At 52.2% G+C, this 12,989-nt stretch overlaps 1 protein-coding gene across 1 annotated transcript in view; it reads left to right on the top strand.

The window, feature by feature from the left end:
* The window catches only part of LOC120766079 (dystrobrevin beta-like), a 68,603-nt gene continuing 55,614 nt past the window's right edge, over positions 1 to 12,989 (top strand). Inside the window, exons 1-2 of the mRNA XM_040091450.1 lie at positions 1 to 83; positions 797 to 876. The gene's annotated coding sequence lies outside the window, so the exon portion shown is untranslated. The remainder of the gene's footprint in view (positions 84 to 796; positions 877 to 12,989) is intronic.

The raw sequence follows: 12,989 nt of genomic DNA, 5'->3' as shown, positions 1-12,989 counted from the left end.
CCGCGCGGCGGCGGCCGGGACCGTTGGAGCGCGGCGGCGGCTGAGGCGGCCCGGCCGCCCCTGGAGCCCCGGCAGCGGCTCAGGTACAGCCGGGAGCTGTGAGGGGACGGCCGCGGCGGGGGAGCGCCCAGCGGGGCCGCGGTCACCGGGCTGGGAGTGGGGGCCGCCGGTTTGGCCATGCCCCGCTGTTCCTCCCGGCCGCAAAACAGCTGCTGGCAGGGAACCGGAACGTGCAGGATCCATTGCTTTGGTGTTAACGGAGACCTGGAATGTTCAGGCTCCATTGCTTTGGAATTAATGGAGACCTGGGATGTGCTGTTCCATTGCTTTGGAATTAATGGAGACCTGGAATGTGCGGGCTCTATTGCTTTGGTTTTAACGGGAGAGCAGGAATGTGCAGGCTCCGTTACTTTGGAGTTAACGGAGACCTGGAGTGTGCTGTTCCATTGCTTTGGAATTAACGGGAGAGCCGGAATGTGCAGGCTCCATTACTCTGAAATTAATGGCAGACACGGAGTGTGCAGTTCCATTGCTTTGGTTTTAACGGGAGAGCCGGAATGTGCAGGCTCCATTACTCTGAAATTAATGGAAGACACGGAGTGTGCAGGCTCCATTGCTTTGGTATTAACGGAGACCGGGAATGTGCTGTTCCATTGCTTTGGAGTTAACGGGAGCAGCAGCCAGGGCAGAAGCAGCGCTGTGTCGTCGCTGTGAAATAAGGCAGTGTAATTTTTCCGTGGGAAGCCTCTGCTTTCTTGGGGAAGAAGCTCACTTGGTGTTTTTCGCCTCTCCTTAGGTTGTCGTTTAAATGTCTGGAGAAGGAAGTGAGTCCGGGAAAGTGGAAGTTGCCCTGAGAGACTTCTCGGTGTGATTCAGGTAACGTGATCTGTTGAGATTGACTGTGGTGTTGGCTTTAAAATCTTGTGTTTTGTGTGTTCAGCTGCCCGTTTCTTACACTCACGAAACTGATACTGATGTTTTTCACTTCTGACAAACTTGTGTCGCGAAGCGACAGTGACTTCTGCATTTTCTGTTTACATGTTGGACTTGTAAAAAGATGGAATCGTGTAAAAAGTTGGAACCTTCTGGTTAAAATTCCTCCAGAGAATGTGTTTATTGTGCAACACATCCCTCGTCTGGGGAAGGTGAATCATGGAATTACGGAATGCTTTTGAGTGGGAAAGAACTTCAAGCAACATTTAATTCCATCGCCCCTGCCATGGGCAGGGACACATTCCGCTATCCCAGGCTGCTCCAAGCTGGCCTTGGACACTGCCAGGGATCCTGGATGAGCTTTAAGGTCCTTTCCCACTCAAACCTTTGATCGTAGCTCTGTCTGCTGCAGCTGCCCAGTGACCATTCCTGGTGATTCAGTGGTTTAAAAAGTCACAAGTTTCAGTTCCAGGTTTCCTTTGACCCTTAAATGCTTCCCTGTGTGCAGGATGCTGTTCCAGAGGTGTTTCTTTTTCCTTGACCATGAAATCCTGATAAAACTTCTTCGGGTTTCTGCTTGTTCCCATTATCATACTCGGGATTCTTGTTTTGTTCTGGGGCTGTTTAGGACACTCCAGATCTGCTGCTGGGTCTGGCTCATTCCCAAGGGAGCAGCTCCCAGGCTGAGCTGCCAGAGTTGACTTCTGCCAGTCCCAGAGTCCCGTGGACGCATCCAGGATCTCCTGCGAGCTCCATGGGACACCCTCATTGTTCACTGCGGTTCCTGTGGCGGTGAATGCAGCAGCCCTGCCAGCATTGTCCCAAACTCCCCGGGTTTGGAGCAGCCTGGGGGCTTTGGGAGCAGTAAATGTCTTTATTGGCTGGCTGTGTCGCAGCTGGTGCAGCCAGGCCTCTGCTTTGTCCCAGGACCCAACGGCAGGACGTGTTTTAGGGAGTGCTGGGTGCTGGAGAGGCTGTAGGAAGGAGCCACAAGGCAAGAAAAAAGGGCTTTTGCAGGCACAGAAAAGCGTCAATTTCCCTCCCACCGGTTCAGTTACACCACACACAGCACGGGCGAAGTGGGACTCAGGGCTGGCAGTCCTGGGTGGGTGTTGTGAGTTGTGCAGCCCTTTCCACGCTGGTGAATGTTCTGAGTTGTGCAGCCCTTTCCACGCTGGTGGATGTTGTGAGTTGTGCAGCCCTTTCCACCCCAGTGGATGTTGTGAGTTGTGCAGCCCTTTACACCGCGGTGGATGTTGTGAGTTGTGCAGCCCTTTACACCGCGGTGGATGTTGTGAGTTGTGCAGCTCTCTCCACCCAGGTGGATGTTGTGAGTTGTGCAGCCCTTTCCACCGCGGTGGATGTTGTGAGTTGTGCAGCCCTTTCCACCGCGGTGGATGTTGTGAGTTGTGCAGCCCTTTACACCCAGGTGAATGTTGTGAGTTGTGCAGCCCTTTCCACGCTGGTGGATGTTGTGAGTTGTGCAGCCCTTTACACCGTGGTGGATGTTGTGAGTTGTGCAGCCCTGGGTGGATGTTGTGAGTTGTGCAGCTCTTTCCACCGCGGTGGATGTTGTGAGTTGTGCAGCCCTTTCCACGCTGGTGGATGTTGTGAGTTGTGCAGCTCTCTCCACCGCGGTGGATGTTGTGGGTTGTGCAGCCGTTTCCACGCTGGTGGATGTTGTGAGTTGTGGAGCCCTTTCCACCGCGGTGGATGTTGTGAGTTGTGCAGCCCTTCCACCGCGGTGGATGTTGTGAGTTGTGCAGCCCTTTCCACCGCGGTGGATGTTGTGAGTTGTGCAGCCCTTTCCACGCTGGTGGATGTTGTGGGTTGTGCAGCCCTTTACACCGCGGTGGATGTTGTGAGTTGTGCAGCCCTTTCCACCGCGGTGGATGTTGTGAGTTGTGCAGCTCTCTCCACCGCGGTGGATGTTGTGAGTTGTGCAGCCCTTTCCACCGCGGTGGATGTTGTGAGTTGTGCAGCCCTTTACACCGCGGTGGATGTTGTGAGTTGTGCAGCCCTTTCCACCGCGGTGGATGTTGTGAGTTGTGCAGCCCTTTACACCGCGGTGGATGTTGTGAGTTGTGCAGCCCTTTCCACCGCGGTGGATGTTGTGAGTTGTGGAGCCCTTTCCACCACGGTGGATGTTGTGAGTTGTGCAGCTCTTTTCCACCGCGGTGGATGTTGTGAGTTGTGCAGCCCTTTACACCGTGGTGGATGTTGTGAGTTGTGGAGCCCTTTACACTGCGGTGGATGTTGTGAGTTGTGGAGCCCTTTCCACCGCGGTGGATGTTGTGAGTTGTGCAGCCCTTTACACCGTGGTGGATGTTGTGAGTTGTGGAGCCCTTTACACCGCGGTGGATGTTGTGAGTTGTGCAGCCCTTTCCACGCTGGTGGATGTTGTGAGTTGTGCAGCCCTTTCACGCTGGTGGATGTTGTGAGTTGTGCAGCTCTCTCCACCCAGGTGGATGTTCTGAGTTGTGCAGCCCTTTCCACCGCGGTGGATGTTGTGAGTTGTGCAGCCCTTTCCACCGCGGTGGATGTTGTGAGTTGTGCAGCCCTTTACACTGCGGTGGATGTTGTGAGTTGTGCAGCCCTTTACACCGCAGTGGATGTTGTGAGTTGTGCAGCCCTTTCCACGCTGGTGGATGTTGTGAGTTGTGCAGCTCTCTCCACCGCGGTGGATGTTGTGAGTTGTGCAGCCCTTTACACCGCGGTGGATGTTGTGAGTTGTGCAGCCCTTTCCACCGCGGTGGATGTTGTGAGTTGTGGAGCCCTTTCCACCGCGGTGGATGTTGTGAGTTGTGCAGCCCTTTCCACCGCGGTGGATGTTGTGAGTTGTGCAGCCCTTTACACCGCGGTGGATGTTGTGAGTTGTGGAGCCCTTTACACCGCGGTGGATGTTGTGAGTTGTGCAGCCCTTTCCACACCGCGGTGGATGTTGTGAGTTGTGCAGCTCTCTCCACTGCGGTGGATGTTGTGAGTTGTGGAGCCCTTTACACCGCGGTGGATGTTGTGAGTTGTGCAGCCCTTTCCACCGCGGTGGATGCTCTCAGCTCGGTGCTGTGGAAGCTGTGGCAGTTTTTGAGGAGGGAAGGAACCACGTGTGGAAGTTTAAAGAGAGGATTTGGGGCCAGGCTGGTGCCTGGAGCACCCTGAGCTCAGCCTGCCCCAGCTGCTCTGGGGGAGTTTTAGGGAGCCTGAACAGGGATTCAGATAAGGTGATTCAGCTGATAAGGATTCAGATTCATAATAATTTTATTTATTTTTTTCCCCTTGGTCCCAGGGAGAAGGAACTGTGACTTTATTGTCTCTGGTTCAGTGTTTAAACAGATTTCTATTTATAAACTGTACCTGTATTTAAACAGCTCCACGGGCCTTCCCCAGTCCTGTGGGCTTTAGGGCTGAAGTATTTTAACTTCTCAGATGTGCTTAAGTGATACAGACTTATTAAAAAACTTACGTAATGAAGAGTTTTAGGCAGCCTGGATCTGGAAGGAACAGTAAGAGACCTTAAAATTCCACGGCAGGAAGCAGATTACATTTGGCCACGTGTTTCTGTGGGAACAAATGCAATTATGAGAGCAGGTGCCAATTCATCGCTGAATTTTAAGAGTTGGATGCCTAAAGGATGTGTTGTGGTTACAAAAACACTTAAAATCGTAGTAACTGAAGTAGTTGCTGGCTGACTGCGAGGCGTTTCTCAGTCTCTGTCAGTGCAGTTTTTAACTTTTCTTGAGGTCAGAGGCTGGACTCGGTGGTGCTGGGGGGCCGAGAGCCTCGGTATCCTGTGATTTACCAGGAGCAGAGGGCTGTCCTGGCATAAAGCAAGCAGGGAGGCAGCGGAGCCCCTCACTTAATTCCTTTTAAATTCATTATTTTTAAACAGGAAGTGACAAGATTAAGTGATAGAAACTCATCATTTTACAGAAGACAATGGCAAGTGTCAACAGCTGGACTTTGACTTCTGGCTGATGTTCTTGTAGAGAAACCCCTGTTTGTGCCCACACCTGGAGTAGTGAGGAGCGGTGTGGAAGGCGTTTGAGGAGCTGTGTGGAAGGCGTTTGAGGAGCGGTGTGGAAGGCGTTTGAGGAGCGGTGTGGAAGGCGTTTGAGGAGCGGTGTGGAAGGCGTTTGAGGAGCGGTGTGGAAGGCGTTTGAGGAGCGGTGTGGAAGGCGTTTGAGGAGCGGTGTGGAAGGCGTTTGAGGAGCGGTGTGGAAGGCGTTTGAGGAGCAGTTGGAAGGCGTTTGAGGAGCAGTTGGAAGGCGTTTGAGGAGCAGTTGGAAGGCGTTTGAGGAGCAGTTGGAAGGCGTTTGAGGAGCGGTGTGGAAGGCGTTTGAGGAGCAGTGTGGAAGGCGTTTGAGGAGCGGTGTGGAAGGCGTTTGAGGAGCAGTTGGAAGGCGTTTGAGGAGCAGTTGGAAGGCGTTTGAGGAGCAGTTTGAAGGCGTTTGAGGAGCGGTGTGGAAGGCGTTTGAGGAGCGGTGTGGAAGGCGTTTGAGGAGCAGTTGGAAGGCGTTTGAGGAGCAGTTGGAAGGCGTTTGAGGAGCAGTTGGAAGGCGTTTGAGGAGCAGTGTGGAAGGCGTTTGAGGAGCAGTGTGGAAGGCTTTTGAGGAGCAGTTTGAAGGCGTTTGAGGAGCAGTTGGAAGGCGTTTGAGGAGCAGTTGGAAGGCGTTTGAGGAGCAGTTGGAAGGCGTTTGAGGAGCAGTTGGAAGGCGTTTGAGGAGCGGTGTGGAAGGCGTTTGAGGAGCAGTGTGGAAGGCGTTTGAGGAGCAGTTGGAAGGCGTTTGAGGAGCAGTGTGGAAGGCGTTTGAGGAGCAGTTGGAAGGCGTTTGAGGAGCGGTGTGGAAGGCGTTTGAGGAGTGGTGTGGAAGGCGTTTGAGGAGCAGTTGGAAGGCGTTTGAGGAGCAGTTGGAAGGTGTTGGAGGAGCGGTGTGGAAGGCGTTTGAGGAGCAGTGTGGAAGGCGTTTGAGGAGCAGTGTGGAAGGTGTTTGAGGAGCAGCATGGAAGGTGTTTGAGGAGCGGTGTGGAAGGCTTTTGAGGAGCAGTGTGGAAGGCGTTTGAGGAGCGGTGTGGAAGGTGTTTGAGGAGCAGCATGGAAGGTGTTTGAGGAGCGGTGTGGAAGGCGTTTGAGGAGCAGTTGGAAGGCGTTTGAGGAGCGGTGTGGAAGGCGTTTGAGGAGCAGTTGGAAGGCGTTTGAGGAGCGGTGTGGAAGGCGTTTGAGGAGCAGTTGGAAGGCGTTTGAGGAGCGGTGTGGAAGGCACTGGAGGAGCAGCATGGAATGCGTTTGAGGAATAGCGTGGAAGGTGTTTGAGGAGCAGTGTGGAAGGCGTTTAAGGAGCAGTTGGAAGGCGTTTGAGGAGCGGTGTGGAAGGCGTTTGAGGAGCGGTGTGGAAGGTGTTTGAGGAGCAGTTGGAAGGCGTTTAAGGAGCAGTTGGAAGGCGTTTGAGGAGCGGTGTGGAAGGCGTTTGAGGAGCGGTGTGGAAGGTGTTTGAGGAGCAGTTGGAAGGCGTTTAAGGAGCAGTTGGAAGGCGTTTGAGGAGCAGTGTGGAAGGCGTTTGAGGAGCAGTTGGAAGGCGTTTGAGGAGCAGTGTGGAAGGCATTTGAGGAGCAGTGTGGAAGGCGTTTGAGGAGCGGTGTGGAAGGTGTTTGAGGAGCAGTTTGAAGTTGTTTGAGGAGCAGTGTGGAAGGCGTTTGAGGAGCAGTGTGGAAGGCGTTTGAGGAGCGGTGTGGAAGGCGTTTGAGGAGCAGTGTGGAAGGCGTTTGAGGAGCAGTGTGGAAGGCTTTTGAGGAGCAGTTGGAAGGCGTTTGAGGAGCAGTTGGAAGGCGTTTGAGGAGCGGTGTGGAAGGCGTTTGAGGAGCGGTGTGGAAGGCGTTTGAGGAGCGGTGTGGAAGGTGTTTGGGGAGCAGTTGGAAGGCGTTTGAGGAGCAGTTTGAAGGCACTCGAGGAGCGGCGTGGAAGGTATTTGAAGAGCGGTGTGGAAGGCGTTTGAGGAGCGGTGTGGAAGGCGTTTGAGGAGCGGTGTGGAAGGCGTTTGAGGAGCGGTGTGGAAGGCGTTTGAGGAGCAGTTGGAAGGCGTTTGAGGAGTGGTGTAGAAGGCACTGGAGGAGCAGCGTGGAATGCGTTTGAGGAATAGCGTGGAAGGTGTTTGAGGAGCGGTGTGGAAGGCGTTTGAGGAGCAGTGTGGAAGGCGTTTGAGGAGCAGTGTGGAAGGCGTTTGAGGAGCAGTTGGAAGTTGTTTGAGGAGCGGTGTGGAAGGCGTTTGAGGAGCGGTGTGGAAGGTGCTCGAGGAGCAGTGTGGAAGGCGTTTGAGGAGCAGTTTGAAGGCACTCGAGGAGCGGCGTGGAAGGTATTTGAAGAGCGGTGTGGAAAGCGTTTGAGGAGCAGTGTGGAAGGCGCTCGAGGGGCGGTGTGGAAGGCACTCGAGGGGCAGTTAGTTGAGAAGGTGCTCGAGGAGTACTTTGGAAGGCGCTCGAGGAGCAGTGGAGAAGGCGCTCGAGGAGCAGCGTGGAAGGCGCTCAAGGGGCAGTGTGGAAGGTGCTCAAGGAGCGGCATGGAAGGTGTTTGAGGAGCAGTTAGTTGAGAAGGTGCTCGAGGAGCAGTTAGTTGAGAAGGTGCTCGAGGAGCACTTTGGAAGGCGCTCGAGGAGCAATGGAGAAGGCACTCGAGGAGCACTTTGGAAGGCGCTCGAGGAGCAGTGGAGAAGGCGCTTGAGGAGCAGTTCAGGTGTTGTGTGTGTCTGGCAGCTCAAAGTTAAAGTTACCAGGCCGGTGTAGGTGTTCAGTTCCCATTGCCTGGGGCAGTGGCAGGGAGACTTTTAAATGCAGATTAATGGCAATTCCTGCTTCTGTACTTTCTCAGTCATATCAAACTCTTCACAAACTTCCGATTATTTTAATTTAGACCTGTGGAGCTGCCGAGGAAGATTTCACATTCATTCTGAGTTAACGTAGGAGGCAAAATGAGTTAAAACCGAGCAGGCTGTTCTATCCTGAAGTCAGTTGTGATGGGGAGAGCAGTTCCTGTTTCCAGGTGTTCCTCCCTGCCCCGCTGGAATTTCCCTCCTCCCCAGGTGTGCCAGGGTTGCTCTGCTGGGGCTGCTTTGGCTCCTGGCGCTGCTGCCAGCTGTGTGGTGCCTGCTCCTGCTCCCAGTCTGGGTTAAGGGGTGTGAAAAACGCCAGTCACTTGTTTCAAAATTTTGAAAAGTTTAATAGTAATAAAAAGGTTATAAAAATAGTAATAGAATGAGAGTAATAAAAATGTGGACAATTAGGGTTAGGACAATACAAGACAATAAAAACAAAGTAACAGAAGTCTGGGTGACTTTCTGGGCAAATAAGCCCCAAAAAAGGACCCCGTTAACAGAGGATTATCTCTTAAAAGCAGTAGCCTGTTGAATATTCATACATCTCATACATAGTGCATAAATTCCATTTAAACATTGAATTCTCTCTGGTCAGTGTCACCTTCTTCCTCTTAATCCCTACGGCATCTTCAGGGCTGAGCCAGGCAGGAGAAGTTGGTCTGTTCTTATAAGGGAGTAATAAATTCTTTTTCTCTGAAAGATTTACATCTCCTGTGGCTGCTATCTCTTTGTGAGTATCCCCTTCCTTTTTTTAAAAAAAATATCCCACATACATAATTTCTATTTTAACTACGAAAACTACATTTGAACTATAAAACTACATTTACCATACTATCAAAATATCAATGCAGCACTACTAATCAGTACAACATAATACATATAGTAAATATCTCACGTGTAGAACCATATAATGTGCACTTTTCACAGAGGGGAAAAGAGTGAGAAGGCAGCTCAGAGCCCGTCCTGATAATGAACATTGCATTCAGCTGCAGAGGCACTTGCACAGTTCTCTCCTGTGCTCTGGGAGCAGTGCTGCAGGCTAAGATGGAGAGAGGAAAAGCTTTGCCAGGTTTTCTTGGAAGCACTGAGCGCTCAGAAATCCCCTCCACCAAAAAAAAAAACCCAACTTCCCTTCCTGAGAGGGAGGGGTAAGCTCTTAATTACTTAATTCGACCATTCCCAACTTCTTACTGCTCGAAAACCCTCCTGTAATATTTCATTTGTCTTACCCAACAGGGGCACTGCTTTATTTCAAGGAAACGATCTCAGCTGCTGTATTGCTCTCGTTTGCAGGCTGGTGGTAAATGCCATAGCCAGGCATTAACTTCAGGCTGCAGACCAGCAGGGAGGTTGTAAAAACCCATTTCTACTGCTCAGCCTTTGGGGCAGCAAAGGAAGACGAGGGTTTGGTTCTCTGTAACCCCAGGAGAGCCTTTGAGTGCTTTCTGTCCAGCCTGGCTGCGTTTGCTGGAGAACAGAGCTGCCTGTGCCAGAATCTGTGCTGAGACATCAGTGCTGTCCTTGAGGGCCTGCAGAGCCCCTGGGCCCAGCCTGAGCGATTCCCTGGGGGCTGGAAACGGATCTGGAGAGCTGTCAGCTTCAAACAACACCTTGGCAGCAGGGCTGGGACCTCCAGTGCCGCTGGCACCCTCACTGCTCTTACCCTGAGCCAGTTCCTCTGCGCTGGGGCTTCTCTGTTCTGGGCGCTCAGCTGGCACGTACAGATGTGAAAGCACAGGGACTCAGGTGGTTTGGAGCTCCCCTGGAGCTGAATTTTGAATTTGTTCTGTTTTGTCTGGAGGGAACCACTGTTAAAAGTTTTGGAAGGCTTTCAAAGGAGCCTCTGATTAAATATTGTTGCGTGTTCCATGTTTGCTTAACTCGAATCCTGTACAGTCTTTAGCAGTTCCTGGCCAGGAGGGCAGGTGAGGTTGTTGGGCTCCCCCTGGGGTTTTCCTGGAATCACACAATGATTTTGGTTGTAAAATTCCTCTAAGTCCCAGCTGTGCCCGATCCCCAGCTTGTCCCCAAGAGCTCTGAGTGCCACCTCCAGGTGACACCTCCAGGGCTGGGCACTGCAAAGCTCCCTGGGCACTGCCAAGGCCTGAGCCCCCTTTCCACGGGGAAATTCCTGCTGCTGTCCGAGCTGAGCCTGGCCTGGCCCAGCCTGAGGCCATTTCCCCTTGTCCTGTCCCTGTTCCCTGGGAGCAGAGCCCGACCCCCCCTGGCTGTCCCCTCCTGTCAGGGACTTGTGCAGAGCCACAGGGTCCCACTGAGCCTCCTTTTCTCCAGGCTCAGCCCCTTCCCAGCTCCCTCAGCCTCTGCTGGGGCTCCATTCCCTTTCCCAGCTCCCTCAGCCTCTGCTGGGGCTCCATTCCCTTTCCCAGCTCCCTCAGCCTCTCTTGGGGCTCCATTCCCTTCCCAGCTCCCTCAGCCTCTGCTGGGGCTCCATTCCCTTTCCAGCTCCCTCAGCCTCTGCTGGGGCTCCATTCCCAGTCCCAGCTCCCTCTGATCCTTCAGTTTTAGCTTTCCCATTTCCCAGATTCTTCCATTGATATTTAACTCTGAACTTCATAGGAAGTGTTAGCCAGCTCTCCTCACAGTTCAGTCAGACAGAACAATCCTGAACCAAGGGCAGCATTGCAGCTTCAGGCCCAAAATGTGCAAATGAGAGCAAATTTGGGAGGATGGGAGTTCATCACTTGAAGCTGTCATTAGATAATTAACCCCAATATGGAAATAGACCAGAACTTATAAAAGTATGAAAACTCGTGACCCCTGCTCTATCTTGGTGTAGCCATGGCCAGGCTCTTGCGCTGCCCAAGGTGAGACCTTTAAAGGCCTTTTAATAAATCCCCACTTTATTCCTTTAACTCTGTCCGGCCTCTGTTCTAGGCAGCCTCTCACAGCATCACCTCAGCTGCTCCTGGGGCTCCCTTCCCCTGTTCCCTTCCCATCCTGGAGAGTTCCCTGGGGTTGGTGTGACCCCGTGTCCTGGTTTAGGGTAAATTTGGGAGAAAACCCCTGGATGGGGTCCTTCTGGGGAGCAAACCTAAACAGCCCCTCCCCACAAACTGTCTGGGAAAGAACTTGGAGAAAAGTGAAAAAAAACCAGTTTTAGTTAACAAAGTGCCCACAAGTTCAAAGAAGGAATAATCTGAAACAATAAAACCTCTCGTTCTGGAGTGAGATGGCAAATTGAGAAAGTTCTTGCCGTGGGTGGAGCTCGGCTCTCTCTCTCAGTCTCTCCTCAGTCCCAGTCCCTCCGGCACTGCTGGAAAATGCCGAGCTCCAGGCCCCGGTGCAGCCCCCAGTGCTCCCCTGGGTTTTCAGTCCAGAGCAGGTTTAAACAGTCCCAAGAAAAAGGAAATAAAACAGTCCAGGGAACTTCTCTGCCCTAGCTGTGTAAAACTAACTAAAAGCAAAGAGATCTCTGTCCTGCAGTCTCTCCAAGCCTCTGCACCCAGCCCCGAGAGGAGTGTGGAGTCAGGCAGTTCTCTCAAAACAAACTCTGTGCTTCTCCTTGCTCTTAGAACCAGTTTTAAAGGCACAGAACTCAATATTACATTGTTACCATATTCTTTTCAGCCTTCCAACGTTTACATTTTTGTAGTGAAGTCTTCTCACAGATTGTAACATAAACAAAGTGATTGTTTTCACATTCCTCCTTGGAGGAGGGACAGTTGATGGACTTCTAGTGTGACGGGTGGAGTGAGAGGTGGAAACCTCATTCTCCAATCCCTGGGCATTTTCCAGAACAGATATCAGCGAGGTCAAGTAAATAAACTTCCCTTCTTTTGCCCTGACCACTTAACTGTGTGAGCGCAATTCTTTTTGTGTCCTCTGGCGACACAGCGCAGAGCAGAGGACTGGGGTACGAGCATCACAAAGTCACCCCGGTGCAGCACCCATGGGTGCTCCCTGCCCCCAGCAGATCCCATCCCACCCCCTGGGGCTGTCCCTGAGCACAGCCAGCCTGGTGCCCTCGTGTCCAGCCCCACAGGAGTTCCACGGTGCCCGCTCCCGGCTGGATGTGCGTCGCTAGTGGACACGAGTAAACACCTCTCACCCTGGGTTTTTTTGAATTTTTTTTTTAAAGCCATCTACTTGTTCATAAGGTGGAGTCAGTGTCTTTAGTTTCTGCACAATATTAGGAGCAGTTTTCACTTTTCTCACACGTGGGAAACATAAACAAACCTTTTGTTTTTCATTCCCTGTCCTTTGTTTACATATTTCTAGCCTGAAAACAATTGTAACTGACAGCTGGTCTGGCCACTGGGGTGAAAGGTGAAAACTCCAGAAGCCAATCCACAACCAGAGCCACAAATGTATAAAAAATGTAAGAAATAAAGAGGCTGGGGCTCTCGGCCCCGCTCTCTCTCTCTGAGGAGCAGCTCTGCCCTGCAGATCTCTCATCTCTGTGTGACTGCTTTGCGTGCCGCGATCACAAATACTCACAGATTTGACTCCACAAGACGAAGGCTGATGAAGAGAAGACTTCATTGTTTACAAAGACCTCGCTTTTACAGGTTTTGAAGAATGACCAGGGACTGGAGAGCAGGGCTACCACCTCTCCATCCCACTGGCCAGGCTAGAAGTCCATCAGTTGATTATCAGAAAGGAGTGTGAAAAACAAGGTGTTTACATTAGAGGCTGTGGGAAGATTCAGTCAGAGCTATAAACATCTGACAAAAGCTCACAAAATGCGGCAGCAGGTGTGCCTCTCGTGCCCGGGGTTATCCCAGCCAGGAGCGGCCCTGTCCCTGGATTTTCCACCCCGGTCACTGAGGGCTCTGTGCTGTGAACAAACCGGCACTGCTCGTGCCCGGGAAGGAGCTCAGGGTTCCAGCAGAAGCGACAAGGTGTGCAGGAGGGGAAGCTTTTATGCTTCAAAACTGGGTTTTTCCCCTAAACTGCTGGATTGCCCGTTCGTTTTTAATGAAGATTCCTGCGTTACTGGGGCAGGCCTCGGCAGAATCTTCCAGAGCAGCTTTGGATCCACTGGATTTATGGAGAGGGGTAAAAAAAGGAGCCATTGACTTGTTTGGAGTTTCAGTGCAGAGCTGTAAGCCCTGGGAAGTTACAATCCATTTCCTGGCTCTTGCCAAGCGGGTTTTTCCTTACACCCCCGAGGCTGGAGTCAGCTTGGGTTTGTAAAGGTTTTACACAATCATCGGAGTGCAGGAGGTGTGA

The sequence above is a fragment of the Hirundo rustica genome (assembly GCF_015227805.2).
Source record: "Hirundo rustica isolate bHirRus1 chromosome 3 unlocalized genomic scaffold, bHirRus1.pri.v3 SUPER_3_unloc_1, whole genome shotgun sequence".
NCBI classification, from domain to species: Eukaryota; Metazoa; Chordata; class Aves; order Passeriformes; family Hirundinidae; genus Hirundo; species Hirundo rustica.
Note: the sequence above shows the minus strand (reverse complement) of the source record. Positions and strands in the feature narration are given on the sequence as shown.